The sequence below is a fragment of the Pristiophorus japonicus genome, chromosome 21, assembly GCF_044704955.1.
Source record: "Pristiophorus japonicus isolate sPriJap1 chromosome 21, sPriJap1.hap1, whole genome shotgun sequence".
NCBI classification, from domain to species: Eukaryota; Metazoa; Chordata; class Chondrichthyes; family Pristiophoridae; genus Pristiophorus; species Pristiophorus japonicus.
Window position 1 is genome coordinate 39,689,444 of NC_091997.1, and position 24,287 is coordinate 39,713,730.

At 43.1% G+C, this 24,287-nt stretch overlaps 1 protein-coding gene across 5 annotated transcripts in view; it reads left to right on the forward strand.

Annotated features, from left to right (window-relative positions):
* The window catches only part of LOC139233964 (F-box/LRR-repeat protein 20), a 177,421-nt gene that overhangs the window by 37,152 nt on the left and 115,982 nt on the right, over positions 1 to 24,287 (forward strand). The window contains exon 2 of one of the 5 annotated variants that reach the window (XM_070864671.1): positions 3,566 to 3,653. The exons of 3 other annotated variants lie outside the window; for them this stretch is intronic. The gene's annotated coding sequence lies outside the window, so the exon portion shown is untranslated. Of the gene's footprint in view, positions 1 to 2,601; positions 2,658 to 3,565; positions 3,654 to 24,287 lie in introns of those variants that run through there. One more of the 5 variants, XM_070864673.1, reaches the window with a different exon arrangement.

Genomic DNA, 24,287 nt, shown 5'->3' on the forward strand with positions numbered 1-24,287 from the left:
GCATCTGTTCCCTTTGGGACGTTTTTCCAACATTAACGGTGCTGTGTAAATGCAAGTTGTTTACTAAGGGTGTCATCATCATCATAGGCAGTCCCTCGAAACGAGGATGACTTGCTTCCACGCCAAAAAAAGGGTGTGTTCACAGGTGTTTCAATGAAGAACCCGAACTACAGCCTGAAGGGTGGAAGATGCCTGTGCGTGAATTTTTTTAACGTGGGGTGGCCGTTGCACACCAGCCACCACACGGGCTTCACAGAGCTAGCTCTTGGTCCAGTGGCAAGGATTACCCGAGAAGACTGGAGACCAGCTCTGCTGCACGGACCTAGTGCTCTCACGTATCGCAGTGTGGGCTGGTCCGTGCTGCCCCTGGCCTTGAACTCGCGCCTCCCCTGGGCCCCGATCACATCCCTCTACAGTCTTTCGCCGCTCCTGCTGTATCTGTCCACGCTCCAATCACCGACCTGGTGTGGAGGTGTGCTCTTAAAAGTGTGCGGGGTGAACAGATTTTTTGAAAGCTCAGACTGGAACTGCAAAGATAAAGTGACTTCATTATGATAACTATTTACTGATGTAATTCAGTTTGAGTATAGACAATCACTTTGTTTGGATTTAAATTTATGGAGCTGACCTTTAGTTAATGATGTTGGGGGCTGATTGCCTCAGCTATTTTTAGTGTTGGATGCAAGCATTTTTCAGATTGTTGGAACAAACCTCTCTTGCATGGTAATCCCTGGGGTATTTTCACCGAGACTAACCAAGAGGCGACATTGTCTTTAGCCGATATTCTGGCACCAAATGTACTGAGCTAATTGCGGTTACAAACTTTTTTCCCCTTGCCCTGGTGACTAACTTTTTTATTACCAATCTAGTTAGTTGATTATTCAGAGTCTGGATAAACTGTGCCATAGTAGTAATGAAAATAAATGGAGTGATGTTTGTTGCCACAATGCCACGCAGCCATGGCTCTGGTGTAAAGAAGAAAATGTTTTTCTATTTCCGACACAGCATTTTGTGAGAGTGTTCTATGTTTCAGAGGCTCTTTAAGCAACTATTATGGTTCAGACTTTTTCCCCAACACATTTGTCTTGTGTTCATGGCTCAGAAGTAGTTCTATAAGCAGACTAGGTATCTTTTCAACTAAACTCTGTGTCCCTGTAACATGTTTCGTTTAGTCTGCTTGATTTTAACAATTCACTCCTAACCATAGTATTGATCGTGTGAGTGACCACCACATTCTCCTACCTTTTCTGAAGGGGGAAAATGACATGCCATCAGATCAACATGTAGAGGGTAAAACTACTTGAACAGCTTTATGATTCTATGATATGCCAAATGATGAGGCAAAACATGAATGCAATACAATCAGTCCATATGAGGTTTTTTAAAAAAAAAACTTTTTATGACAAGTTTTTTCAAGAAATAATCAGTTTGTTTGGATGTGATGTATGTGGATGATGCTTAATCGTGGTTCATCCACGAGGTTTGGATCTCCTGAGTGCTGACTGCTCTGCGTTAGTTCTGTGATTTCTGCTACTGGATGCCTTTTGGGTTAGAAACAATTCTTTAACCTAAACAGACTGGGAGTTTGACCGATCTCTCGTGCTGAGCTTTTAATGTTTAAATGTTCATCTCTTCCTCTATTCATTTCCCTTAACAGTTCAGCAATTGGAGAGATTAAATTAGTCTGTCGATGTTTTTATATGAAGACTGTCCTAGCCACCAAATAACTTTGGTCTTAATTAGATCTTGACCAAAGACAATGAAACAAAGAAAACCTATATAAGATACCGATTTCCCACTGAATACGCTGTTAAAGTCTGATTTGTATAAACCAATTATATGTGCTGGTCACCATTGTCGCAGAAGAATGGGGCTCATCTTGAGACACATCTGACTTAAACCAATCTTTAAATGATTAATCTAAAATATTTAACATCATATAAATTTTAGAGAACATCCCGTTTGTCCGTTACATTTTCTTAAGATGTACATCGTGCAGCATCCATCGGGATTATTCACCAGATCCATTCATAGGAAGCGGCACTCGTACTAGTAACCACAGGGTAGAGTTGGAGATAGGAATTTGGCATATTATTGTTCACCACATCCATTGCGTAGCTTGGTTCCTGAATGCACAAGCCTGATGCAGGGAGTTCTGATGTCCTGGCCAACCCTCCACTAACGCAAATTAACTGGTTCATTCATCTCATTGCTGTTTGTGGTACATCACTCCTGCAGAATGGATTATGTGTTTGCTAATGTATTAATAGGCACTGCACTTCAAGAACTAATTCATTGCGTGAAGTGCTTTCAGATGTTTCAGTGAAGTAATAAGGTGCTATATTAATGCAGATTTTTAAATTTACAGTTGTTTACTCCAGCTTTAACACTTGAGATTAATGGTTCTATACTGGCTCTCGAACTCTTGCAATGAAGGAAAATTCAACAGACGAGCTCCCTGTATCCAAAAATATGTAATTGCTTTTTTTTTTACTTGGTGTGCAGCTAAAAAAATCAATACCATATTTAATTGTTGCCTAATATTGTAATTTTAGGAGGTTTGTTGTTCTGAGGAATTAAGGGGGCCTGACTTTCATGCGTCTCTTCATTGGAACAGATGTTCAGAGTCTCCTCACTCCTTATAGCTAGGACCAGAGGTATTTCAGTCACGAGTTGCAGTTTGCTGCTGAAACTTCAGTCATTTCTTGTGTTTGCAAAAATAGTATTATCCAATAATTTGAATTAAGCAATATAAATAACATGACAACGTGGAACTTGATGCTTTACAATATAAGATCATTTGAATTGAGAAACTTTGTATTAAAAGGAGCAGACTTGGGTAAACCCATAATTGCACAGCAGTTCATAAATATAGAATGTGTTCTGCTGTTTTATTGATTGCATGGCAGGGAATTACCAGGGAAAGTTGTAACTCATTCTCTTTATTCTACAGTCACTTCCTAGACCAATATACATTTTTTTTTAAACAGTACCTGCAAGGCAATTATTTGGTTTACTTTAAATACTGTACAAATCTTTATTGTTTGAACTCTTCTGAAATCGATATCAGTGAAAATTCTCTGCTTTTCCTTGCCTAGTGGTAATAAATGGTTTATATGTGGAAGTTGAATTAATGGAGAAAAATGTTACCTTAATTTCTTAGTTTAGCCTCAGTACATAGCTTCTTTGCTGAATGCACTTCAGTGTTTCTCACCTTGGTGCAGCTTAGAGATTCAGATTTTTTTTTTGCTGCCTGCTCCTGTCAAGAACTGAAGCATGGTTCAGAATGATGCCTTTGTAATCATCTGACCAATACAGCCCTGAATGGTACCAGATTCATAAAGGAATGATCCCCGGCGCCTTCCCCTCTGAGACTAGATTAGAATCAGACAATGGTAGAAGTTTCAGTTCTGAAAGAAGCCATTTGGCCAATGGTCTGTGTGTGGTTCTTAGCTCCACATTGGAACTATTCTAATTCCATTATTCTGCTCTTTCTACGTACCCTTTAACATTTGTCCTCTTCAATGTTTACCTAATTACCTCTTAAATATAATTGACTTCACAGAAAGCGATTTGTATTTTGAGGTTGAGCTACGTTCGAAGAAAACCATACCAGAAGATATGTGTCTATCTTGTGTATAGCGCCACTTCCTGTAAGTGTAACATTTACTTTCTGTCATACTTAAACTTCCTATATCTAAGCCTATTTGTTATACTTACCACTGATTGGTTCATTCTTCCTCCATGACTGATGCCAGCTCTGAGTCTTCCCAACTTTTGATTTGCTGTTCTCTACAATGCCATTTACCTTAAGCCTGTGAAAATCGGGCCACTGCTCTGCCCCAGCTGTCCTCTGCCAGGGTGTTCTGGGATGTAAACTGGGAACTTAAAAGCGCAATAAGACTTGACGTTGGTTTCCAGGCCTTTCTGCGAGCATGCGGGTTCCCTTGAATGTCTTTCCGGTACTCTGTCAGGGGCATGTCAAGTGTATCGTGTGCTTGTATTCTAATTGCTGGCATGCAGTTGACAGTTATTACAGTAAGTGCAGTAAGCACTTTAAATAATTTAAGATAACATTCCACCTGCGGCTACTCTTCTATTTCAAGAGGATAGAGAGAATTCATTTTCCTAGCAGATTGGAAAACCGCAAATGTAACGCCCCTTTTTAACATAAGAACATAACGTAAGAAATAGGAGCAGGAGTAGGCCATACGGCCCCTCGAGCCTGCTCCGCCATGTAATACGATCATGGACTCGGGTCCACTTCACTTCCCGCTCCCCATAACCCCTTATTCCCTTATCGGTTAAGAATCTGTCTATCTCAAATTTATTCAAAGTCCTCGCTTCTACAGCTCTCTGAGGCAGCGAATTCCACAGATTTACAACCCTCTGAAAGAAGAAATTCCTCCTCATCTCATCTCAGTCTCAAATGGGAGGCCCCTTATTCTAAGATCATGCCCCCTGCTTCTAATCTCCCCTATCACTGGAAACATCCTCTCTGCATCCACCTTGTCCAGCCCCCTCATAATCTTATACATTTCAATAAGATCACCTCTCATTCTTCTGAATTCCAATGAGTAGAGGCCCAACCTACTCAACCTTTCCTCATAAGTCAACCCCCTCATCTCCGGAATTAACCTAATGAACCTTCTCTGAACTGTCTCCAAAGCAGGTATATCCTTTTGTAAATATGGAAACCAAAACTGCATGCAGTATTCCAGGTGTGGCCTCACCAATACCCTGCATAACTGTAGCAAAACTTCCCTGCTTTTATACTCCATCCCCTTTGCAATAAAGGCCAAGATTCCATTGGCCTTCCATCATTTGCTGTACCTGCATACTAACCTTTTGTGTTTCATGCACAAGTACCCCCAGGTCCCGCTGTACTGCAGCACTTAGCAATTTTTCTTCTAAATAATAACTTGCTCTTTGAATTTTCTGCCAAAGTGCATGACCTCACACTTTCCAACATTATACTCCGTCTGCCAAATTTTTGCCCACTCGCTTAGCCGTCTGTCCTTTTGCAGATTTTGTGTGTCCTCCTCGCATATTGCTTTTCCTCCCATCTTTGTATCATCAACAAGAAAGGAGGGAGGCAGAAAGCAGGAAACTATAGATCAGTTAACCTAACATCTGTCATTGGGAAAATGCTGGAGTCCATTATTAAGGAAGTCACAGCAGGACATTTAGAAAATCATAATACAATCAAGGGAAATCATGTTTGACAAATTTGCTGGAGTTCCTTGAGGATGTAACGAGCAGGATGGATAAAGGGGAACCAGTAGTTGTAGTGCATTTGGATTTCCAGAAGGCATTCGATAAGGTGCCACATAAAAGGTTACTGCACAAGATAAAAGCTCACTGGGTTGGGGGTAAAATATTAACATGGATAGAGGATTGGCTATCTGTCAGAAAAGAGAGTCAGGATAAATGGGTAATTTTCAGGTTGGCAAACTAACTAGTTGGGTGCCCCAGGGATCGGTGCTGCGGCCTCAACTATTTACAATCTATATCGGTTCCTACTCTTGTCTATAACAACTGCTCACTATTCCGAGATCCTGCTGGATTGCAAAAATAACCCTCTGCTACTATTCTCTACTGCTAGCCGTCTCCTTAAAACCCTCTCCCCTGTCTCCACCACACTCGCCTTCAACAAGTGTGAGGACTTCTTTGTCTCAAAGATTGAGACCATCCGATCAGTTGCCTCTGCGAGTTCCATTCCTTCACCTAGCCCACAGGGCCAAACTTCATCTGATGCCCCCTTCCTGCCCTAACCCTAAACTCACATCTTTCTTTAGTTTCTCTTTGATCTCCCCTCTTGATCTCTCCACGCTCATCTTGTCCATGAGACCCAATTCCTGCTCCTTTGACCCTATTCCCACTCGACTGCTGACCACCCAACTTCCTTTTTTGGCTCCCATGTTAGCTGACATTGTTAACGGTTCTCTTCTCAGGTACTGTTCCCCTCTCCTTCAAATCTGCTGTCGTCACCCTTCTCCTCAAAAAAAAAACAACCCTTAACCCCACTTTGCTTGCTAGCTTATCGCCCCTCCTCCGACCTCCCTTTCTTGTCCAAACTACTTGAACGTATTGTCTCATCCCAGATCCGTGACCATCTTTCCATGAATTCAATGTTTGAATCCCTTCAATCTGGTTTTCGCCCCTACCATGGTACAGAAACAGCTCTCATCAAGGTCACAAATGACATCCTTTGAGTGTGACAAAGGTAAACTATCTCTCCTCGTCCTTCTGGACCTGTCTGCAGCCTTTGACACAGTTGACCACTCCAACCTCCTCCAACGCCTCTCCACCGTCGTCCATCTAGGTGGGACTGCATTTGCATGGTTCCTTTCTTATCTATCTAATCGTAACCAGAAAATCTCCTGCAATGGCTTCTCTTCCCACTCCCGCATCGTTACCTCTGGTGCCCCCCAAGGATCTGTCCTTGGTCCCCTCTTATTTCTCATCTATATGCTGCCTTTTGGCGATATCATCCGAAAACATGTACACTGATGACATCCAACTCTACCTCTCCACCATTTCTCTCGACCCCTGCTCGGTATCTAAGTTGTCAGATTGCTTATCCGACATCTAGTACTGGATGAGCAGAAATTTTCCCCAATTAAATATTTGGAAGACTGAAGCCATTATCTTTGGTCCCCACTACAAACTGTGTTCCCTAACCAATGACTCTATCCCTCTCCCTAGCATCAATCTGAGGGTGAACAAGACTGTTCGCAACCGAGGTGTCATATTTGACCCTGAAATGAGTTTTCAGCCACATATCTGCGGCATAACTAAAACCACCTTTTTCCACATCTGTAACCTTGCTCGCTTATGCCCCTGCCTTAACTCTTCTGCTGCTGAAACCCTCATTCATGCCTTTGTTACCTCTAGACTTGACTACTCCAACTCAGTTCTGGCTGGCCTCCCACAATCTACACTATGTAAACTTGAGATCATCCAAAACTCTGCAGCCAGTGTCCTAACTCGCACCTAGTCATGATCACCCATCACCCCTGTGCTTTCTGACCAAGTTAGTTCCCGGTTAAACAACGCCTTGATTTCAAAATTCTCATCCTTGTTTGCAAATCACTCCATGGCCTTGCCCCTCCCTATTTCTAATCTTTTTCAGCCTCACAAACCCACAAGATGCCTGCGCTCTCAAATTCTGCCCTCTTGAACATCCCACATTATAATTGCTCAACCATGATGGCTGTGCCTTCAGCTGTTTGGGCCCTAAGCTCTGGAACTCCCTCCCTAAACCTCTCCAACTCTCTACCTCTCTTTCCTCCTTTTAAGACGTTCCTTAAATTCTACCTCTTTAACAAGCTTTTGGTCATCTGCCTTAATTTCTTCTTTTGTCGCTCAGTGTCAAATTTATCTGTTTTATCTTGTTACAGTGCTGTGAAGTGCCTTGGGACGTTTTACTGTGTTAAAGGTGCTATATAAATAAGTTATTAATAATTACTTGGGTGAAGGGACCCAGTGTAATGTAGCCAAATTTGCGAATGATAGAAAGATAGAAACATTGAAACATTGAAACATAGAAAATAGGTGCAGGAGTAGGCCATTTGGCCCTTCAAGCCTGCACCACCATTCAATAAGATCATGGCTGATCATTTCCTCAGTACCCCTTTCCTGCTTTCTCTCGGAACCCCTTGATCCCCTTAGCTGTAAGGGCCATATCTAACTCCCTCTTGAATATATCCATCGAACTGGCATCAACAACTCTCTGTGGCAGGGAATTCCATAGGTTAACAATTTTGAGTGAAGAAGTTTCTCCTCATCTTAAGCCTAAATGGCCTATCCCTTATCCTAAGACTATGTCCCCTGGTTTTGGACTTCCTCAACATTGGGAACATTCTTCCCACATCTAACCTGTCCAGTCCCGTCAGAATCTTAACTGTTTCTATGAGATCCCCTCCCATCCTTCTAAACTCCAGTGAATAAAGGCCCAGTTGATCCAATCTCTCCTCATATGACAGTCCCGCTATCCCCGGAATCAGTCTGGTGAACCTTCGCTGCACTCCCTCAATAGCAAGAACGTCCTGCCTCAGATTAGGAGACCAAAACTGTACACAATATTCCAGGTAAGTGTAAACCACAAGGTGATAGGAAGGGACAATATGTATGAAGATAAAGGGGTTGCAGGAGGGGTCAAAACTAAAAATCATGGTTTAAAAGCGAGTATTAAAATACTCTACCTAAACGCGCGCACCATTCAAAATAAAGTAAATGAGTTGACGGCACAAATCATTACAAATGGGTATGATTTGGTGGCCATTACAGAAACGTGGTTGCAGGGTGGCCAAGACTGGGAATTAAACATACAGGGGTATCTGACGATTCGGAAGGATAGACAAGAAGGGAAAGGAGGTGAGGTAGCTCTGTTAATAAAGGATGATATCAGAGCAGTTGTGAGAGATGATATTGGCTCTAATTAACAAAATGTTGAACCATTGTGGGTGGAGATTAGAGATAGTAAGGGGAAAAAGTCAATGGTGGGCGTAGTTTATAGGCCCCCAAATAATAACTTCACGGTGGGGTGGGCAATAATCAAGGGAATAATAGAGGCATGTGAAAAGGGAATGGCAGTAATTATGGGGGATTTTAACCTACATATCGATTGGTCAGATCAAATCGCACTGGGTAGCCTGGAGGAGGAATTCATAGAATGCATATGGGATTGTTTCTCAGAACAGTATGTTACAGAAACTACAAGGGAGCAAGCTATCTTAGTACTGGTCCTGTGTAATGAGACAGGAATAATAAACGATCTCCTAGTAAAAGATCCTCTCGGAATGAGTGATCACAGTATGGTTGAATTTGTAATACAGATTGAGGGTGAGGAAGTAGTGTCTCAAACGAGCATACTATGCTTAAATAAAGGGGACTATTGTGGGATGAGGGCAGAGTTAGCTAAAGTAGACTGGGAACATAGACTAAACGGTGGCACAATTGAGGAACAGTGGAGGACTTTTAAGGAGCTCTTTCATAGTGCGCAACAAAAATATATTCCAGTGAAAAAGAAGGGCGGTAAGAGAAGGGATAACCAGCTGTGGATAACCAAGGAAATAAAGGAGAGTATTAAATTAAAAACCAATGTGTATAAGGTGGCCAAGGTTAGTGGGAAACTAGAAGATTGGAAAAATTTTAAACGACAGCAAAGTATGACTAAGAAAGCAATAAAGAAAGGAAAGATAGATTACGAAAGTAAACTTGCGCAAAACATAAAAACAGATAGTAAAAGCTTTTACCGATTATATAAAAAGGAAAAGAATGACTAAAGTAAATGTTGGTCCTTTAGAAGATGAGAAGGGGGATTTAGTAATGAGAAATGTGGAAATTGCTGAGACCTTAAACAATTATTTTGCTTCGGTCTTCACAGTGGAAGACACAAAAACCATGCCAAAAATTGCTGGTCACAGGAATGTGGGAAGGGAGGACCTTGAGACAATCACTATCACTAGGGGGTAGTGCTGGACAGGCTAATGGGACTCAAGGTAGACAAGTCCCCTGGTCCTGATGAAATGCATCCCAGGGTATTAAAAGAGATGGCAGAAGTTATAGCAGATGCATTGGTTATAATCTACCAAAATTCTCTGGACTCTGGGGGGAGGTACCAGTGGATTGGAAAGCAGCTAATGTAACGCCTCCAATTAAGAAAAGGGGGCAGACAAAAGGCAGGTAACTATAGGCCGGTTAGTTTAGCATCTGTAGTGGGGAAAATGCTTGAAACTATCATTAAGGAAGAAATAGTGGGACATCTAGATAGGAATAGTGCAATCAAGCAGACGCAACATGGATTCATGAAGGGGAAATCATGTTTAACTAATTAACTGAAATTCTTTGAGGATATAACGAGCATGGTGGATAGAGGTGTACCGATGAATGTGGTGTATTTAGATTTCCAAAAGGCATTTGATAAGGTGCCACACAAAAGGTGACTGCAGAAGATAAAGGTACGCGGAGTCAGCGGAAATGTATTAGCATGGATAGAGAATTGGCTGGCTAACAGAAAGCAGAGAGTTGGGATAAATGGGTCCATTTCAGGTTGGAAATCAGTGGTTAATGGTGTGCCACAGGGATCGGTGCTGGGACCACAACTGTTTGCAATATACATAGATGACCTGGAGAAGGGGTCAGAGTGTAGTGTAACAAAATTTGCAGATGACACAAAGATTAGTGGGGAAGCGGGTTGTGTAGAGGACACAGAGAGGCTGCAAAGAGATTTAGATAGGTTAAGCGAATGGGCTAAGGTTTGGCAGATGGAATACAATGTCGGAAAATGTGAGGTCATCCACTTGGGAAAAAAAAACAGTAAAAGGGAATATTATTTGAATGGGGAGAAATTGCAACATGCTGCGGTGCAGAGGGACCTGGGGGTCCTTGTGCATGAACCCAAAAAGTTAGTTTGCAGGTACAGCAGGTAATCAGGAAGGCGAATGGAATGTTGGGCTTCATTGCGAGAGGGATGGAGTACAAAAGCAGGGAGGTCCTGCTGCAACTGTATAGGGTATTGGTGAGGCCGCACCTGGAGTACTGCATGCAGTTTTGGTCACCTTACTTAAGGAAGGATATACTAGCTTTGGAGCGGGTACAGAGACGATTCACTAGGCTGATTCCGGAGATGAGGGGGTTACCTTATGATAGATTGAGTAGACTGGGTCTTTACTCGTTGGAGTTCAGAAGGATGAGGGGTGATCTTATAGAAACATTTAAAATAATGAAAGGGATAGACAAGATAGAGGCAGAGAGGTTGTTTCCACTGGTCGGGGAGCCTAGAACTAGGGGGCACAGCCTCAAAATACGGGGGAGCCAATTTAAAACCGAGTTGAGAAGGAATTTCTTCAAGAGGGTTGTGAATCTGTGGAATTCTCTGCCCTGGTAAGCAGTTGAGGCTAGCTCATTGAATGTATTCAAATCACAGATAGATAAATTTTTAACCAATAAGGGAATTAAGGGGTATGGGGAGCGGGCGGGTAAGTGGAGCTGAGTCCACGGCCAGATCAGCCATGATCTTTTTGAATGGTGGAGCAGGCTCGAGGGGCTAGATGGCCTACTCCTGTTCCTAATTCTTATGTTCTTATGTAGGTGAGGCCTCACTAAGGCCCTGTACAATTGCAGTCAGACCTCCTTGCTCCTATACTCAAATCCCCTAGCTATGAAGGCCAACATACCATTTGCCGCCTTCACTGCCTGCTGTACCTGCATGCCCATTTTCAGTGACTGATGAACCATGTCACCCAGGTCTCTTTGCACCTCCCTTTTTCCTAATCTGCTATCATCCAGATAATATTCTACCTTCGTGTTTTTGCCCCCAAAATGGATAACCTCACATTTATCCAATTATACTGCATCTGCCATGCATTTGCCCACTCACTTAACCTATCCAAGGCACCCTGCAGCCTTTTAGCGTCCTCCTCACAGCTCACACCGCCATCCAGTTTAGTGTCATCCGCAAACTTGGAGATAGGTGGGAAAGCAAGCTGTGAAGAGGTCAAAGATTCTGCAAAGGGATATAGATGGGTTAAGCGAGTGGGCAAATATTTGGCAAATGAAATATAATGTGGAAAAATGTGAGGTTATCCACTTTGTAGGAAGAATAAAAAAGAAAATTATGAGACTACAAAATGCTGTGGTACAGAGGGATCTGGGGGTACTTGTGCATGAAACACAAAGTTAGAATGCAGGTACAGCAAGTAATTCGGAAGGCAAATGGAATGTTGGCCTATTGCAAGGGGGATAGAGTATAAAAGTAGGAAAGTCCTGCTACAACTGTACAGGGTGTTGGTGAGACCACACCTGGAGTACTGCGTACAGTTTTGGTCGTGTCATTTAAGGAGGGATATACTTGCATTGGAGGCAGTTCAGAGAAGGTTCACGAGGTTGATTCCTGAAATAGAGGTTGTCTTATGAAGAAAGGTTGAGCAGGTTGGGTCTATACTCATTGGAGTTTAGAAGAATGAGAGGTGATCTTATTTTAATGTATAAGGTTATGAGGGGGCTTGACAGGGTGGATGCAGAGAGGATGTTTCCCCTCATGGGGCAATCTAAAACTAGGGGGCATAGTTTCAGAATAAGGGGTCGCACATTTAAAACTGAAATAAGGTGGAAATTCTATTCTGGAATTCTCTACCCCAGAGAGCTGTGGAGGCTGGATTATTGAATATATTTAAGGTGGAGGTAGACAGATTTTTGAATGATAAGGGAGTCTAGGGTTATGGGGAGCGGGCAGTAAAGTGGATTTGAGGCCATGATATTGACCGGAGCATGCTCAAGGGGCCAAATGGCCTACCCCTGCTCCTATTATGTTCTTATTTCCCTTTACTCTCCTAGTTCCACAAATATCAACTGACTCCACCCAACAAACACAGCAATACCACTTCCAGTGACTCTCTCAACAGTTCCAGATCCCAACCCGTCCAAATAGTCACACCCTCTTGGTGCTTTCAAAACCCAGCAGCACATCCACTTCACCCAGTGCTCCACAATCCGTCTCCCAGTGGTTCCAGACTATGCATCCCCAACTCTTACCAATCCCCACCCCTGATATCTCCATCCCAGTATTCAATGCCCAGCAGTCCCCTTTCCAAATGCTCCCACACCTTTCACTGCCATCCAACACCCCAAGATCCCCCTCCCACCATTGCCATAACCCAACATTCACTCCCATAGTCACATGCTGAACTAACCAGTATCACTACTTCAAATGCCAATATCCCACTGATCCCAGATCCCTGGAATGCTCTTCCTACTAAATTATGTTGCCTCCCTCCCCTCTCCCCTGTACTGCTACATACCTCTTGCCTGATGAGCCATAAAGTTTAGTACATGAGCAAGTAAACATTATAAACAACACTACTGATTTACATTTTCCATGTAAATATGGACATACTCGTGTAACTGGAACCTGAAAGTGCTGTTAATGCTCCATAATGCAATTTAAATATGAAACAGTGTAAGACATTGTTCTCCACCTCACTGAGTAACATTGCAGATGTCGTATTAGTTAATATATTGGAAACTGCATCTGTGCACACAGACATCACACCTTGTCACAAAGCTACCTGCATTTCTGCGATCTGGAGTCTGAGACTGATAGCAGTATTCCAATTTGCAAAGTTCCCTGACCAAACAACACTTGCCTGGATGAGTGGACCTCCAACAACACTTAAGAAGCTTGACACCATCCAAGACAAAGCAGTCCACTTGATTGGCATCCCATCCAACACTTTAAACATTCACTCCCACCACCACCGGCCCACCATGGCTGCATCTAGAAGATGCACTGCAGCAACTTGCCAAGGCTTTTCGACAGCCTCTCCCAAACCGTTGACCGTCCCCACCTAGAAGGACAAGGACAGCAGGCCCTTACGAACAGCATCACCTCCAAGTTCCCTTCCAATTCGCATACCATCCTGACTTGCAAATATATCACGGTTCCTTCATCGTTGCTGGGATAAAGTCTTGGAACTCCCTCCCCAACAGCTCTATGGGAGTACCTTCAATGAATGGACTGCAGCAGCTCACCACTACCTTCTCGAGGGCTATTGTGGATGGACAATAAATACTGGGCTTGCCAGCGACGCCTACATCCCAGAAACACTTTTTTGAAAAGTTGACCGCTGAGTAATCGGAAATACTTAATCATTGGGCTTTCTGGTGCTAAAGACAAAGCTGCAGAATTATAGTGTGGAGTTGTGGCCTTTTAAGATCACAGAGTAATAATATCTTGTGCATTATGTTGGCATACCACTCCTGCCCCTAAACCACATATCGCCTGATGTACCATGTGCAATGCCAGGGGAAATCTAAAGGAAAGACTTGCATTTATATAGCTCCTTTCATGACCACTGGATGTCCCAAAGTGCTTTAGAGCCAATGAAGTACTTTTGAAGTCTAGTCGCTGTTGTAATGTAGGAAACGCAGCAGCCAATTTGTGCACAGCAAGCTCCCACAAACAGCATTGTGATAAATGATCAAAGAATCTGCTTTTGGTGATGTTGACCGAGGGATAATTATCATCCAGCACACTGGGGATAACTCCCCTGCTCTTCAAAATAGTGCCATGGGATCTTTTACGTCCACCTGAGATCAAACGGGGCCTCGATTTATTGTCTCATCCGAAAGACAGCACCTCCAACAATGCAGATCAGTACTGCACTGGAGTGTCAGCTTAGATTTTTGTGCTCGAGTCTCGAGTGGGAGTTGAACCCACATCCTTCTGACTCTCAGGCGAGGGTGCTACCAACTGTGCCATGACTGACACACACCAGATTAAAAACATCTTGTGTTTCGTACACAGTGGTCACACTTCAAGTGGTTAGAATGTATTAAAACTAGAGAAGGCAGTCATTTCATGCTGGCTTCTTTTGACCTGGAGTTGGAAATTTGCCAATCTGCAGCAGTACTTGACCTTAGGATTTACAGTAATTAGGCATTAAGGTCTAAAAGGGACAACGTAGATTAAACACAGCTGAACCTTGGCAGCAGAATATATTGTATGTTGATGGTATAATATTTCTAATAAAATAACATCAGTAGATTTTACATTTAAATAAAACACTGCAAACTGGCTTTGGACAGCAGAAATTTGCAAAAGTGCAAACTAATCACCATTGGAGCAATTGGCAAAGTGCGAATTCACTAGCGTTGGTACTGTGCAGTGACATGACTCCTCAATACAAAACAGCTTTTACATTTACTATTAATTCAGGGCTTGGAAGCTAATTCCTTGTTTGTACAGCAATCTGCGCTTTAAGCTAGGCTCAGCAACCTAATCCAGCAGTGCAGGCTGAATGGAGCTCGTCAATTTGTCCAGATAGACGCCCCCACATTCATTGTACAAATACATGCATATACAATCTTATTAGGGTGCTTTAGATTTTTTTTCATCATGTGTTTGTATTAGATGATGCATCAAACTCTCTGCAATTTAAGATTGTTGTTGAGGATTGAGTCTGGTAATGGAGGCGAAAGAGAAAAATGCAGTAGCTGGTAGGGATGTATTTGCTGACCGGCGCAGGGATCTTGATGTCTGTGCTGCAGGTTTATACTAGCATCATCCCCCTTGACACTAGTATGACCCCACAGTCTGAGATGGACTTGGGGTAACTTGGAATACATCATTTGGCCTGTTTTAATAGTGGCAAACAAGTTGGACTTCAAGAGTTGGACTTCAAGAGTCTGACCTCAATCGGACACTAAAAATACTGTTTTTAAAAAGCCACAGGATCAGTAGCTGACAGAGATCACTTGAGCAAATTAGAAAGCATTGCAAAGATCATACAAATCATTAACGCTGTGTTGAAATCAAGACTCCTTACACGGTCTCCGACTTTTAATAACGCTGTGTTGAAATCAAGACTCCTTACACGGTCTCCGACTTTTAAATAGTTCTTCCCTCAGATCTCGGCACTGTGAAACTCATTGTTACAGTTCGGACTTTCTCCCAATTCACCTTGTTTATGCTTGTAGCAACATTCCTAGGCAGATCTGTGCCACATGAGTTTCGAAACTTAAACCATTGTGTGTCACGAATGAGAGTAACTGGCCACTAGCCTAACCATTACCATTTTACCAAGTGATTTCATGTGGACTGCACACCAGGCACTCTTTTCAGCTGTAAAAAGCGAAACTCACCACACTAGCTGAATCATTTGGGCTAAAACCAATGGTCAACTTTATTTACAAAATTCTATGATTGCACAGCAGACAAAGAAGATAATTAGCATTTCAGCATACTATAGAGGTTGAGAGGACTTGGCTTTTTAATGATTGAGTACCCCAGGCAAAGACTAAGGCCCATAGTATTTCAGTCACCTAAGGACTCATTTTAAGAGTGGAAGCAAGTCTTCCTCAATTCCGAGGGACTGCCTATGATGTTGATGATGATGGCTTGACTAATGTAGCGCTTTAAGCTGTCTTGAAGATAATGATGTATCCCAAATCTTGGAGTCCTTTTTGAAAGGCTTGTAACTGAAATGCTGATGGATGTAATGTGGGCATTGTCTTTGTCTTTATGTTGCCAATCATGTTGATCAGTTTTGCCATTCAAGTTGATTTCAGATTTATGTTCTTATAGATTGATTTGTTTTTGATCTGACTTGCATATCAAATAGCTTGGCAACAATACGAGGCTGCAAGCTCACAAATGAGAGAGTTGCAAATGCAATGAACTTGTAGGTGAACAATAGCATTGTAGGAAACTGGTCACACTCTGCCCCCCCCAAATAAAAACCATAACTATTTCTGGACAGATTCGTGTACTATCACTTTCTTCATCAAAGACCAAGGAATTCTTTTCAGAAGTCAGCCAACAGAGTTCCTTTTTTAAATTCACAGTATGATAGTTTGAGATATTTTGTAACAGAAAGATATAATGCAATGAGTTTACAGTTTGTGAAAAGATGGGGTGCTCCTTCTCGCCCTCTTATCTTCCATTTACAAGCTTCTAAAACTCTACCTTGATATTACCCAACTATTTTTGATTTATTTCTGTTGTTACTGTAGTCAGACTTGGTGCTATGCTATACTATGGGCCTTAGTCTTTGCCTGGGATACTCAATCATTAAAAAGCCAAGTCCCCTCATAGGCCCCAAGTTTCCACATGATTTGCTCCTGATTTTTAGGAGCAACTGGTGTAGAACGGAGTATCTTAGAAATCGGAATTCTCCACATTTAGTTTGCTCCAGTTCTAGTCAGGTAGAACAGTTTCACTTTGGAACAGAATTTTATTTTCAAAAGGGGGCGTGTCCAGCCACTTACGCCTGATTTCAAAGTTTCGTGAGTGAAAACTTACTCCAAACTAACTTAGAATGGAGTAAGTGAAGATTTTTGTACGCTCGAAAAAACCTTGTCTACACTTTAGAAAATCAGGCGTAGGGAACGAGGTGAGGGGGGGGAAGGGAAGTCATTAAATTCTACAATCAATCCTTAGTTATACTTATACAAATAAATCCAACCTGAATAAAAATTTATAAGCAAAGAAAAGATTAAATAAACCATGTTCCTACCTGTGTGAAAGTGCTTCAGGCAGGCCTTTCATGTTGGAGACAGGCAGCGGTGTGGCATCAGTGTCTCGACGGCAGCGGCAGCAAGCTTCGAGCTGAGCTGCAGTGCTTGAGGCAGGCCTTCATTCTCTTCGTGGCTGGCCGTGAAGAAGCAGCACCGGACGGACCCGAGGCCATTCGGCCATGAGATATCAGTGGCTGGCCGGCAGCCGAAGAATCAACGCAGGACACACGCAGCTCATTAAGGTTCTTGAGGCCATTCGGCCACACTTTAGGGACGGCGTCAGTGGCTGGCCGGCAGCCAAAGAATCAGCAGCGGACGGACGTGAAGCCATTCGGCCATAGGATATCAGCGGCGTCAGTGGCTGGCTGGCAGCCGAAGATACAGCAGCAGCCTTCGAGCTGTGAGGGGGACTGAGGCCATTTGGACAGGGAGAGGCAGCCACATCGACAGTTTTATATTTAAATTTGCAGAATGGGTGCTGCATTGTCAACACCACGTATTATTGCAATGTTGAATTGGCACTCTTATTTCTCCAAACACACAGTCCTTAATTTGCATGCACCAATGCAGCACCGGTTCTGCAAGTTTAGCAGTGAAAAGCTGAACTCATTGATTTCAGCAGGTGATTTATTCAGCAGTGCTGCTAAAAGCACTCCCTCACACACAGAAATATCAAAAAAAATTAAATTGCAAGCCTTTGGAGGGGTCCAAGAAACATATCTTCACTTTTTCTGCAGTATTTAAAAAAATGGCCGAGTGCCAATGTTTGTGTGAGACCGCGTGTGCGCACGCTCCAACGCGCACGCGCAGAGTTTCCGGCACCACGAAGGCTAATTTAAATTGTACCCGCCCCCTGCTGCTTAGAAAATCGGCGCGAGTGTTGGGCTCCGCCCCCTGCTGCGAAGAGCGCGCCGCGCCAAGCAGACATCGAGCTCGAGAATATCGGATTTTTTTTTAGGCGCAGTTTTCGGCGCGAAAAACAGACACCCAGCTCGGAGATGCGCCGTTTTCGCCGCAGCACGAAACTTGGGGCTTTAATCTCTACAGTATGCTTGCCTTTCTCTGGCTAATGAATTGAATTGTATATAAAATGCTGGTCTCATTTCCTGTGTGAGATTGTTTATTTCTAGGTCAGATCTTATCAGTCTGTTGCCACTATTAATTCTGCGATGCTGATAGACTGCAGATCTGAGCTACCATCCTATAAGTGTGTAATGCCACGCAAACTTGCCTCTTGCAATAATTTGTTTACCGCAGGTAGAGGATGAGTCATGAGCCAGATACTTGCATTTAAAAAAAACTCAGTGACTGGTTCCTAAAACCATTAATTGGTTACCGTATTGTCATTCATTGAATACTGACATTTCCTGGGTGTTTAAAATACTGATTTTGATTTTCTACAGTGTCCTGGTTTACATAATGGGTGTGTTTTTGGGGTGAGCAGTAGAAGCTTACAGACTGAAATGGCTTAGGTAGCTGAGCTTTTGCATAATACACTAGTGCGCACATACATGTTTTGCTCTGTTTTTGTTTTATATAGTCTTGTGACAAAACATTCTTAATATGATCAACTGAACTTCTTTTCTGGCTCAGTTTGTGAATGTGATAAATGCTGCCCACTATGAAACTGAGCCATACAGATGAGGAAGATTGCAGTTTCCGACCAGGTTGGGAGGCAGTGGGAGTACTTCAGTTGACCTCCTCACCCGTATTGATGAAGAAGCGGTTCCAAAATGTAGAGCTGCCTGGGCCCTGGGTCAGCCAAAGCAGTTCCATTATATAGATGTTTCTCTACCTAAATCAGTGGAAAAGCAATGTATGTTGCAAAGAAATGTAACTGTACCCTCACCCATTCTGTGTACCGTATAGTGCCACTAGTAAAGTAATTTGATGACGATATTACAATGTATCCTGGATTGTACTTCAATGTAAAGCAAACAAATGTATTGAACGGCACTGTCGTTAGCATCCAAATGTATTGTATGGAATTGCTGACTGCATCTAAATGTACTGAACTGCCTTCCAATATATTGTGCAAATTTTTATATGAATAAAGTATATTTTGAATTTTTTTTTTTTAAAGTGAAAAAGCAATGTAGCATAGCATAGGTTGCTGTGTACATGGACTTTCAAAAGGCATTTGATAGGGTACGACATAATAGGCTTGCCAATAAGGTTGAAGCCCATGGAATAAAATGGATAGTGGCAACATGGGTACAAAATTGGCTAAATGACAGGAAACAGAGTAATGGTGAAATGGTTGGTTGTTTATCGGACTGGACAAAAGGTATGCAGTGGTGTTCCCCAGGGGTCGGTACTAGGGCCACTGCTTTTCTTGATGTATATTAATGACTTGTTAGATCTCTTAATTCCCAATGAAATACGAACTCCGGTTGTAGTTTTAATGTAACTTTATTCTGGCAGCAGCAACAAGCTCTTGGGTTTAAGCCAGGCCTTTGTCGTTCTGAGACCACATGGCCAAAATGGCTGTACTTATACCTGGTTCAATTTACAGAAAAGAACTCTCCTCCTTTGACCTTATTGGTTCAATTGATAGTTTGTTAACCTTTAATTGGCTAGCTACCCAAGGTCCTAAAATGTCAAGTTGATTGATGACTTAATACAATGTGGTCTGTGTTTTCTCAAAACTGCAGCCAGGCTGCAGAGCTTGAATTCTCTATCAATCCCCCCCTTTGATTCTTTCACAAACTGAATCATAAAACATCAGGTATCACTGGTTAAACATTCTACAAAATCATTTCATACATGTTAATAGAGTTTCCTTCTAAAATTTGTTGATGTGTTTCACCACATGTCCGGACTAGTAGCTTCCACACAAATTTACACCAACCCGAGTTCCATCGTGGCCACAATGGAAGTCTGGTTTTAGTAGGTTAATTAACCTTATTCCAATTTAATCGAAATCAATATCTTAATTCAACCAGTAAACAATCTTCCTTTAAGCATAACATACCCCTGTGCCACGTACAGACGGTCTGCTGGGACCTGCAAGGTGTCTCACATGCGGGACAGCAGCTACAGCCGCCTGGTTGCAACAACATTTAATCAACATAAACAAACAATATAAAAGTAAAATAATTACAACAACTAGAATTAAACCTTCCACCAATGAAGTTCCTATTGAACCTAGCCATTCAGTGGCTCCACTCCACAAAGTGAATGATGGGGGTTGCTTAAGTTTTTCTACCTCCTTTTGGATATGCTCCGCTAAGTGGGTAATTTCTTCGGAGCTATCTGGGATATACGTGCAACACTCAGTTCCGAGTAGGGCGCAAGTACCTCCCTTTTCAGCCAGGATGTAATCAAGGGCCAGTCTATTCTGTAGGGCTACTGTGCGGATTGCTACCATTTCTGCATTGATTTTAACTAGGGCCTCTGAGGTATCATTGGCTACCCGTTCCACAACGGATGCCATGTTAATGGATTCCCTTGCCAGTCTGGCAGTCCCATAGATGGGGATCAGAATGGCAAAGAACCTCTCTGTTTCTGTGATAGCTCTCTTAGGATGGTGTAAATGTTCTGACAGTGACTTTATATGATACATATAAGGCACAATGTCGGCTAAATAGTAGGATCCCGTCCAATTCTGGGGCAGCCAAGGGTAGGCCTTGTGGCCACACACCCAATAGGTGCTATTATAGGCAATGAAGGTTAGCTGTTTCTCTGTCAGCAACACTCTGGGGCCTGTTCAGGCTTTTCCATCTGTTTTATTCAGAATCCCTTACGTTTAAAATTCTCACATCGGCCCAGTTTGGACGCCTCCTTGGCTTGATATAATTCCGGGAGCAGTTACTATACCCCATATTTTGGCCTCCTTTGATGTTTCTAATCAGACAGACCAATTTCTCCCGGTCTTCCTATTCCCGTTGTATTAGTGATAACAAATACAATGGGAATAGGAATTATTGTAGCATGGTTGGTATCCTCCTTCAAAGGTAGTCAGATTGTAACCTGCTGACTTTCATTTACGTGCCCAGTTTTCCGTATCCTGAAATGCATTGCCTGTTTTGTTTTGATTAATTATCCACTCAGCCATTTCCGAGATATTCAAGGGAACTGTCTTCAAGGGAATCCCTTCCTTTGAGTGAATAGGAATATGCGCACACACCCAACAACTAGAAATGTTACCTTGTTTGGCATAAATGTATGACATATATAAAAAGGTATTTACATGTAATTCCCTTGGTACTCTACTTTTCCCTTTGGTGCAGAGGGTCGGCTAGTAAGAAGTAGGCCTATGCCTAGAATACCTACAATCAGCAATACAGTAAATTTATACATTTTGGCAAAAAGTAATTGTCCTTATTAGATTTCAGCTTCAGTTACGGGTGCTCATTTAACGTGTGAAGCGTGGATCCAGACTTTCTTTCCTTGGACTTTAACAGCTGCCTGGATGGTCAATAACACTTGATAAGGTCCCTGCCACTTGGCACCCAAAGGTTCTTTATGCAACTTTTTCCACATACACCCAGACTCCCGGGATGATGTCGTGTCCTCCTTCGGGTGGATTACCCCAAGCTGCCGATACCTGTCGGGAAACAGAACTAATAGCATTGGTTAAGTTCTGACAGTATGATAACAAAGTGTCACTCATTAAGTGAACATCAGCTTTCTGTAAATTGATGGTTCCTGGCAGCGACATGGGTCTTCCTGTTATAATTTCAAATGGGCTTAGACCTGTAGTTCTGTTCGCGGTTGCCCTAATGCTACATAGCACTATTGGTAGTGCCTGGGGCCATGCTGTTCCTTCTTGGTGATATTTGGCAAGCTGTTGTTTCAGAGTTCGATTCATTCGTTCTACTTGTCCTGATGATTGTGGATGATGAGGACAGTGTAAATCCCACGTAATGTTCAGTAACCTACTGACTTCTTGGCAGACGGCACCTGTGAAATGTGTTCCCTGATCTGAGTCAATGCTACTCTGGACTCCCCATGGGGGAATGTAATCCTTACACAAGACCTTTGCAGTGTGATTGGCTGTGGCTCTTTCAGTTGGGACAGCTTCTACCCATCTAGAGAATCTGTCGACCATGACAAGAATGTTAGTGTATCCTTGGCATGAAGGAAGAGATATATAATCAACCTGCAGATGCTGGAATGGTCCGACAGGGGCAGGGGCCTCAGAATTATTTTGGGTCCAGAATTATTTTTCTGGCAGACCACACAGCGGTCTGCTACCAGCTGAGCATGTTTTTTAAATCCCCGACCCCACCAGCTTTTCTGGAACCGTGCCATCATTTGTTGTGAGGCCAAGTGTCCCCACGATTGGATCTGTTGGACTAAAAAAGGCATAAGTGCTTGTGGCGCGATTGGCTTGTCGGTAACTCTTTGTCTCCAGACACCATCTTCATATAGCTTAATTCCTGCCTCAATCCATGTCCATTTTTCCTCTCTGGAGCACTCTCCTTGCATTGTTTGAAGGTCTCGTGTCAGAGTCCTGAGTGCTTTCAATCTGCACACCTGTGTTGGTTCTTCTGGAGGAACGCCCTGTGAGGCGGCATCTTTAGCTACCTGGTCGCCTAGGGCATTTCCCTGTGCTTCTGTGGTATTTTCCTTGGTATGGGCCTTACACTTCAGGATGGACACTTCCTGAGGTAATTGTATGGCCTCTAGTAAGTCTCGGACTTCTTTTCCATTTCGGATAGGTGTACCAGCAGCAGTGAGGAATTCCCTTTTCCGCCATAACAGACCAAAATCGTGAGCGACTCCAAAAGCATAACGCGAATCTGTGTAGACATTAGCTGTCTGTCCTTCTGCTATTCGACATGCTTCTGACAGGGCCCGTAACTCGGCCTGTTGTGCTGACGTTCCTGAGGGTAAACATCCTTTTGCCACTACCTCATATAAGGTTGTAACTGCCCATCCTGCTTTTCTGGTACCATTGTCAACAAAGGAGGAACCATCTGTAAACAGGATGAGGTCTGGGTTGTGCAGAGGCTCCTCTGCTGCTAAGGCTGCTTCTTCTGTTTCTTTTAAAATCTCCACGCAGTCATGCTCTTCACATTCTCCCCCCTCTTGCTCCCTCTATTCTGACATCGGGAGCATAGTTGCGGGATTAACCGGGCTGGCCCGGACGATATGGAGATTAGGAGCTTCCAAAACTGCTGACCAGCGGGTCCATCTAGCTGCCGTCACCTGAGACATTCTATTCATAGACAGCAAAGCATGTATGGTGTGGGGACACTTGACAATCAGCTTTTGGTCGAGGACTAACCCACAGTGATCATTACCGCTCGACATGTAGCTTCCATGGCCTTTAGGCAACTTCCCCATCCGAGGGCTACCGCATCCAGTTTTGCCGAATAATACCCAATAGGTCTTTGCCGATCCCCATGTTCTTGTGTCAATATAGCTGTCATATATTCTTCTTTCTCATGGACAAACAGGGTAAATGGCTTACCACTGTCGGGGATTTCCAGAGCCGATGCCGAACACAAAGCCTTTTTCAAACTCAGGAAGGCCTCTTGCTGTTCCTTAGTGAGGGTGATGGCTTCTTCAGAGGCACATTTCCCCTTTAAAATATCATTCAATGGCTGAGCAAGCTGTGTGAAGGAGTCAATCCAATTTCTGTTAAAGTTACACAATCCCAAAAAAGACCTTAGTTCCTGAATAGTGGTGGGTTTTTTAGCAGCCGGAATGGCTGCAGTTCTATCCTGGGTACGTTCTCTCTTTCCTTGTGAAATCTTTTGTCCCAGGTATATAACCTCTTCTTGGGATATTTGTGCTTTGTCGATGCTGGCTTTATGTCCTTTCAGCCAAAGGTGGTCCAGCAAAGCTCGTAAATCTTGTTCATGCTGTTCTTCCGTGTTTGACGCTAGCAGGATATCGTCTACATATTGGATGACTGGATGACAGGGGAGGTAATTCTCGCAAATGGCTTTGTTAAGCCATGTGGAATACCGTAGGGCTGTTGTGGAAACCCTGCGGTAACCGGGTCCAAGTATACTGTTGTCCTTGGACCGTGAAAGCAAACCACTGTCGAACCTCCGGTGCCAGAGGCACTGACCAAAATCCGTTGGCCATAGCGATAACCGAGAAATATTTATGTTCCGGTTTGAGGGCATTAAAAATGTTGGAGGGATCTGCGACCAAAGGAGCTTTTTGATCAATACACTGGTTAGCTTTCCTATAATCGACAGTCAAACGGCAAGTCTAATTAGATTTCTGTACCGGCCACACGGGGCTATTGGAGGAGCTATGCGTTTTAATAAGCACCCCTTGTTTCTCCAATTGCTGAATAACCG